Source organism: Cebus imitator, unplaced genomic scaffold (assembly GCF_001604975.1).
Source record: "Cebus imitator isolate Cc_AM_T3 unplaced genomic scaffold, Cebus_imitator-1.0 Scaffold110, whole genome shotgun sequence".
Taxonomy (NCBI): Eukaryota; Metazoa; Chordata; class Mammalia; order Primates; family Cebidae; genus Cebus; species Cebus imitator.
This window is the reverse complement of record NW_016107425.1, coordinates 3,398,216-3,405,319: the sequence shown is the minus strand read 5'-3', so window position 1 is coordinate 3,405,319 and position 7,104 is coordinate 3,398,216. Positions and strand designations below refer to the sequence as shown.

The window sequence follows — 7,104 nt, the reverse complement described above, 5'->3', positions numbered from 1 at the left end:
AAGGGCAGTCCTTTACCCCACATATACTTGGAGCTAAATGCCCTTATGATTTCAGTGTTGATAAGGAATCGTGGTCTTGTTTTTTCAGAGCCATTTCAAAGTCAGTATGCTGCACATCTTGTGAACGGTCCCCTCCACTGCGGCTGGCAGTCCTCTATGACTTCTCATTCACAGGGGATTAAAGAGGCAAATATTTTTAAAAACCAAAATGAAAGGTGTTCCCCAAAAGTTCCAGAGATTTATTTTCTCTTCTTTACAAAAGAAGATATTCTAGAAAGTAAGGCCCAGAAGGTCCTCAGCTCTGGCAGCAAAGTGTTCTATTCAAACATAAACTTGCTATAGATTCTCTGTCTTTTAAATTAACATTAGAATTTAACTGTCCTATGTACAGAATAGTAGTGAAAGGGTAGCTTTCCAAACTGGACTGGATACTAGATACTGTGACTCATTAAAGAAAAAAAGCGGCCAGGCACCGTGGTTCATGCCTGTAATCCCAGCACTTTGGGGGGCCAAGGTGGGTGGATCGGTGGATCATGAGGTCAGGAGTGCGAGACCAGCCTGAACAACGTAGTGAAACCCTGTCTTTACTAATAATACAAAAAATTAGCTGGGCATAGTGGCAGGCACCTGTAATCCCAGCTACTCAGGAGGCTGAGGCAGAAGCATCACTTGAACCTGGGAGGCAGAGGTTGCAACGAGCCCAGACCGTGCCACAGCACTCCAGCCTGGGCAACAGAAAGAGACTCCATCTCAAAGAAAAAAAAAAAAAGAAAAGAAAGAAAGAAAGAAAGTAACTCTGTAAACACAACTTAAAACTTGCTGGGGCCAAGGCAAAGGCAGAAAGGCAAAACCAAGCGGTGTTAACATTTAGGACACCGTGAACATTAACTCGGAGTCTGCTACTCACTGGGGAGATCTGTGGGCCAATTTGCTTAAGTGCAGAGCTAAAAACACCTTTTTAAAATGTCAAACGTGCACAGGATAGAAAGAAAAAGAGCAAGGTGGAGGCAATTAGCAAAAATAGAAAATTGAGGAAGTGAAATTTTGGCATTTGTATTTTGATCTCACGCAGAGATAAGTGGAGCTGTGAGTCAACTGAGCACACGGACTTCATGTCCAAGGCTTGCCTCACGTGGTTGTGCTACAGAAGCTTCCATGGAGGGCACGTACGGAGTCAGCTACTGATGGTATTGGCTGCCTGACGCACCAGCAAGGGACCTAACTGAGTAGCCATGGTGTTCCATATTTCAAAAGCCATACGGAAGGCATTATGTTTGAAGCCCACTAACCATGCCATTTTTGACCTAGGATGAGTTATTTACATTTTAAATAGTAATAAATATCATTTCAAAATAGCATTTAAAGAGATATAATAGCCACGTTCAGTGGCTCACGCCTGTAATCCAGCCCTTTGGGAGGCCGAGGAGGGCAGATCACGAGGTCAGGAGTTCGAACCCAGCCTGACCAACATGGTGAAAACCTGTCTCTACCAAAAATACGAAAATTAGCCAGGTGTGGTGGTGCGCGTCTGTAATCCCAGCTACTCAGGAGGCTGAGGCAGGAGAATTGCTTGAACCCGGGAGGCAGAGGTTGCAGTGAGCCAAGACAGTGCCACTGCACTCCAGCCTGGGCTATACAGCAAGACTCTATCTCAAAAAAAAAGAGAGACATAATAAACATATTCCAAATAGCATTTAAAGAGCCATCATGTGGGCTGAAGGCTCCCCCAGCGGGGGCCCATCTATGAGGTGTGGAGCCTCCCTGTGCCCCTCGGTGACTCCGACTCTCAACTTTCTGCTTCTATGCCAGCCTAACTTGCTCCTCGGCCCCATGACCGCCACCACCACCATCAAGGGTGCCGACTTCAACAGCAGGAATATCTCCTGGATTTTGCAGCTGCCAGGTGGTGGATCCAATTTTCCATTGGGTTTTGATGAACCATCAGAACAACCTGTGAGAAAAGAACATAATGGCTTCTAATATCTTTGGGACACCTGAAGAAAATCCACCTTCTTGGGCCATGTCAGCAGGTGCCAAGTCTGGAGGTGGCGGGGAAGACTTGAAGTCATCAGGACTGCAGGGAAGGAACTCTTCTGCGACTTACTCTGCAGATTCTTAGATCTGAAGGGAGAAGGTGGCATTCGTGAAAATGTGGACACAGACTTACAAGGCAGCCTGGGGCAGAGGGAAGAGAGGCGTGTGCCTGCCGCACCTGTGCTGAGCCCAGTGGCCCTGGCCCCATTGCCATCCAGAAGAAATCCCCCTGTTGGCAAGTCCAGCCTCGTCCTGGGTTAACTCTGCTCTGACCATCCTGAACTTTGTTGTTTCGTTCATTTGTTTCCTCCATGCTTGTGAACTGCACGACTTGAGCCTGACTGTACATCTTTTGGGTTTATTTCATTAAAAAAGAAGCACTTTTAAAAAAATAAAATAGGGCCAGGCACCGTGGCTCATGTCTGTAATGCCAACACTTTGGGAGGCAAAGGTGGGTGGATCACGAGGTCAGGAGTTCAAGATCAGCCTGAAAAACATGATGGAACCCCGTCTCTACTAAAAACACAAAAGTTAGTCGTGGCGTGGGGCCTGAAATCCCAGCTACTCAGGAGGCTGAGGCAGGAGAATCGCTTCAACCCAGGAGGCAGAGGCTGCAGTGAGCAGAGATTGTGCCACTGCACTCCAGCCTGGGTGACAGAGAGAGACTCCATCTCAAAATAAATAAATAAATAAATAAATAAATAAAATAAAGAGACAAGATGTCAGCCTCATTGATTCTATGGTATCCCTGTGAAGAACTTCTATAGGTTTTTCTCCTTTTCCTAACTTTAAAAAACTTTTCTTGTGTCTTTGTTTCTCAATGATTTCAAGTTGGCCTTAAAACCACAAAACATGTAACTCAGAGGAAGAAACAGGGTACGGGGCTGAAGGCTGTCGATGTTACCTATTGATGGAATGATGGCTATGAGAAAAGCTATAAAAGCAGTCCAGACTGAAAAGACTTTAAAACGTAGATTCTATTCTAAGAGTTTATCCCAGGACAGCAAGGATGGATTACACGCAAAGGTCTAGCAAGGAGGTTCACAGCAGCACGGTTAATAATTATGAATGCTGGACGCACCCAGAAGCTCCAGCATGAGGGAATTGGGAAAATAAATGACAGTACATTCAGACCAGAAAACAATGTCAGTATGAAAAATAAATTCGGAGAAACGTCCATATCAGCAAGAGGGAGGTGTTCACAGTATATTCTTAAAAGAACCCCTATGTAGAAGCCTGTGTAGATAACCTGAATTAAAGCAATTAGAGAAACCTAAATGTGAGAACAGAGAGTTTATTCAAACACATCTAACTCTGCTTCTTTCAGGCACTGTGCTGAGTGCCCTAGGGGCCGCAAAGTGAAGAAAATACAGCAATTGCCCTTAAAAAAGCACATAGTCTCCATGGGAAAGAATGACTAAAATGCCAGGTAGAAAGGAGCTAACGTCATAAATGGGGTGTTGTGTGTGTGTATGTGTCTGTGTGTGTGTGAGAGAGAGAGAGACAGACAGAGACAGAGACATTAAGGAAGCAGTTTGGGCAAACACTTATACCAATAAGAGTGACTCTGCTGAGAGAAAATGGCTAAGGAGAGGCAGTGTGGCTATGAATGACCCCAGGGAATGGAGCCCCAGTCCCACCTAGGAAGTGTGGAGGGATAAGAGAGAACTCAACAGCAAATCAGGAAGAGCCCAGTCTTCCCTGCTATGTCTAACTTGTCATGGCAAGGTTGAGTGTCTCTGTGGATGGGGGTGGTTTGCCACCACATAATGCCCAAGTTTGGAGTTCCCCAACTGGCATCCTAAGCCTCAGAGGAAACACTACTCTTTTTTTGTTTTTTAGATGGAGTCTCACTCTGTCATCCATGCTGGAGTGTGCAGTGACGTGATCTCGCCTCACTGCAACCTCCACCTCCCAGCTAAAGCAATCCTCCTGCCTCAGCCTCCTGAATAGCTGGGATTATAGGCTGTACCACCACGCCTGGCTAATTTTTGTGTTTTTTAGTAGAAACAGGGTTTCACCATGTTGACCAGGCTGGTCTCGAACTCCTGGCCTCAGGTAATCCGCCCGCCTCAGCCCAATAAAGTGCTGGGTTTACAGGCGTGAGCCACCACACCTGGCTGAAATACTACTCTCATGTACCCTGAGCAAATCAGAGAAAGCTGATAATCACCAGGTGTCCTGTGCAGACTTGAACCAACTCCCACCACCCTGTGTAGTAGTGATGGAGTAGTTCCACAGGAATTCACTTTCCCCAGGTCTTTTCAGAACCCCTCCAAAACCCCAGAGTTAATTTAGTCCCCAGAGATTCTCTGGACTTTTGACATCTTTATTAAAGGATTGACTTACAGAGATACCAACTTAATGGTAATGATACTTATCCGTCTGTCTACCCATTTATCCTTTCACCCAACAAACACATACTAAGTATCTACATGCCCAACTTAGAGAATACAAATAAGAATAAGAACCAAATGGTTAGACCAGCAAGTACACTAAGGATTACTATTACCACGAGAGACACAGAACTGAAGTGCCATGTGAGAACGAAGAAAGGAGAGGGAGTCAGTTCTACTTGGAACAGTCAGAAAAAGCTCCAGCCAGGCGCGGTAGCTCAGACCTGTAATCCCAGCATTTTGGAAAGCCAAGGTGGGCAGATCACTTGAGCTCATGAGTTCGAGACCAGCCTGGCCAACATGGTGAAACCCAGTCTCTACTAAAAGACAAAAATTAGCCAGACACGGTGGTGGGCACCTGTAACCCCAGTTATTCGGGGGGCCGAGGCATGAGAAAAACTTGAACCCAGGAGGAAGAGGTTGCAGTGAGCCAAGATTGCAACACTGCACTCCAGCATGGGTGACACAGCAAGACCCTGTTCCCAAAAAGAAAAAAAAAAAGAAAGAAAAAGAAAAAGCTTCGTGGAAGAAGTAATCTTCCAGAGGTGGGCAGGTAGAAGACATGGGGAAGCTCACTTGAACCTCTGGGTCTTCCCAAATATAGTAGCCGTGACTCAATGTCTAATAGTCATGGCTGGACCTAACTTGACCTATTTGACCAGCTAAGGGGAAAGTGGGAGTGTACTGACCTAAGTCCCTCAAAAACAGGAGTGTGACTGCAGACACCTGGAGCCAGGGACACACACTCGCTCAGGCTCTCTTGTCTCGGCCTCTCTCTGTGGATTGGCTTTCTTCTCCCCTAACCACGGCTTGGTTTTTCCACAGAAGTCAGACGTGGCTGCTACAGCTGCAGGCTTGCATCTCCCAGCTTTTCCTCAGGAGAACGTTTTCTCCCCGCAGGTTTAGTTTTTGAAATCCCAGGGGAGTGATTGGTGTGCTCTGAGTCATACATTAGAGACATGTCCCTGTGGCCCGGGCAGTGGCTCCCCTGATTAGCTCAGCTTGGCCAGGGGCCCACCTTTGGAGCAAACACAGACAAGCGGGGTCATGTAAGATATGAATTACCCATTTGGTTCACATGGGGTAGCAGGAACAGCTCCCCTAAATAAAGGGAGTGTTATGCCCAAAAAGTAGGAGGAGTACCAGAAACACAAAACAAATATCCACCATGTCAGGACACCCCCAAACCATTCCTAGTTCCCAGGTGTCAACAGAATCTTCTGGTCCAGCGTTCATATTACAGTAGCAAAGCTGAAACTTACCAGCCTAGCTATGTGAGCCAGCTTCTAACCGGATTCAGGAGGTGCAAGTCCCCTCAGGTCTGGGGGGGAGTCACAGCCAGCTGGATCAGCACTGAAGTAGGGCAAAGAGCAAAACTGCAGACAGGAAAGAATGCTGAATCCCTGCCAGGGCAGAGCACCTGGAACGCCCATGTCTTCAAGGCTGCAGTCAAGGCCATTAACTGTGACAGCGCCTACAGAGGATGGGCTGGGGGGTTGCAGAGAGAGCTCAAGTGTACAAAAGCAGTGAGGGTCTTGCAAGATTGGATGTAGGGGAGCTGTAAGAGAGGAACGTGTTAGACATGTCAGCAGAAATGACAAGTGAAATCGAAGCACAGTTTTAGTGGCAAATAGTAACTCCCTATTCCCTATTCCCTGTTCTACCCGAACAGATGGAGGCTTTTACTATGCCCCTTTTTGACAGCATTCCTCACCACTCCTCATTTCCCCTTCCCCACTCTGGGGTTGTTAGGGATCACTTTTAGCTATCCATCCCCCAACATATTTTTACTTATCTGTCTCATTTACTTTCTGTGTGCTCCACTAGATTGTAATCTCCATGAGAGCAGGGAATTTTGCCTGTTTTCTTCATTTCTGAATCCCTCAAAATAATGTCTGTGAAATTTAATAGGCAATCAATAATATCTGTGAAATTAATTTGCAGAGGACTGAATTCCCAAGAAAGAGATACAATCTCCAAAGGAAATTGCTATCTGTGAGGGACTCCTTATTCCATCTTCCACATGTAGGAAGCTACCCAGCGAACACTCCTGGGTTCTCCTTTCCACTTCATTTCCATCCCCCCTCCCCCACCATGGGAAGGTGCAGCAATGTACAAGTTGATGTGTTTGGGACAAAGAACTGTGTCTTCTTTGGTCATGCTCAGGCACAAGCTGCCCACAGGAAGCCACCTCTGCTCTACTCCTGCCTTCCATGCTCTCCATGCAGAGGGCTATGGTCTGGCACTGCCATGGCTGGGGGGCAGAGGCACTTCCATCAAATTCCTGAAGATATAGTCCTATTCCCAGGATCAGCTGGCTCACTAGAAAGGTGACATTTCAATCCTGCATTTGCCTAACTCTTTTTTTTTTTTTTTTTTTTTGACAGAGACTCACTCTGTTGCCCAGGCTGGAGTACAGTGATGCAATCTCGGCTCACTGCAACCTCTGCCTCCCACATTCAAGTGATTCTCCCACTTCAATTCTCCCACCTCAGCCTCCCTAGTAGCTGGGTGGTCCCAGCTATTAGGGAGATGGGGTTTCACCATGTTGCCCAGGCTGGTCTCAAACTCCTGATCTCAAGTGATCCAGCCGCCTTGGCCTCCCAAAGTGCTGGGAGCCACCGCACCCAACCTGAATCTAAACTATTTATTGGTCCCTGCTGAATTCAAGCAC

At 46.7% G+C, this 7,104-nt stretch overlaps 1 pseudogene; it reads left to right on the top strand.

Annotated features, from left to right (window-relative positions):
- Nucleotides 1-1,830: 1,830 nt before the first annotated feature.
- Nucleotides 1,831-2,295, top strand: LOC108311032 (annotated as a pseudogene).
- The last annotated feature ends 4,809 nt before the right edge of the window (nt 2,296-7,104 follow it).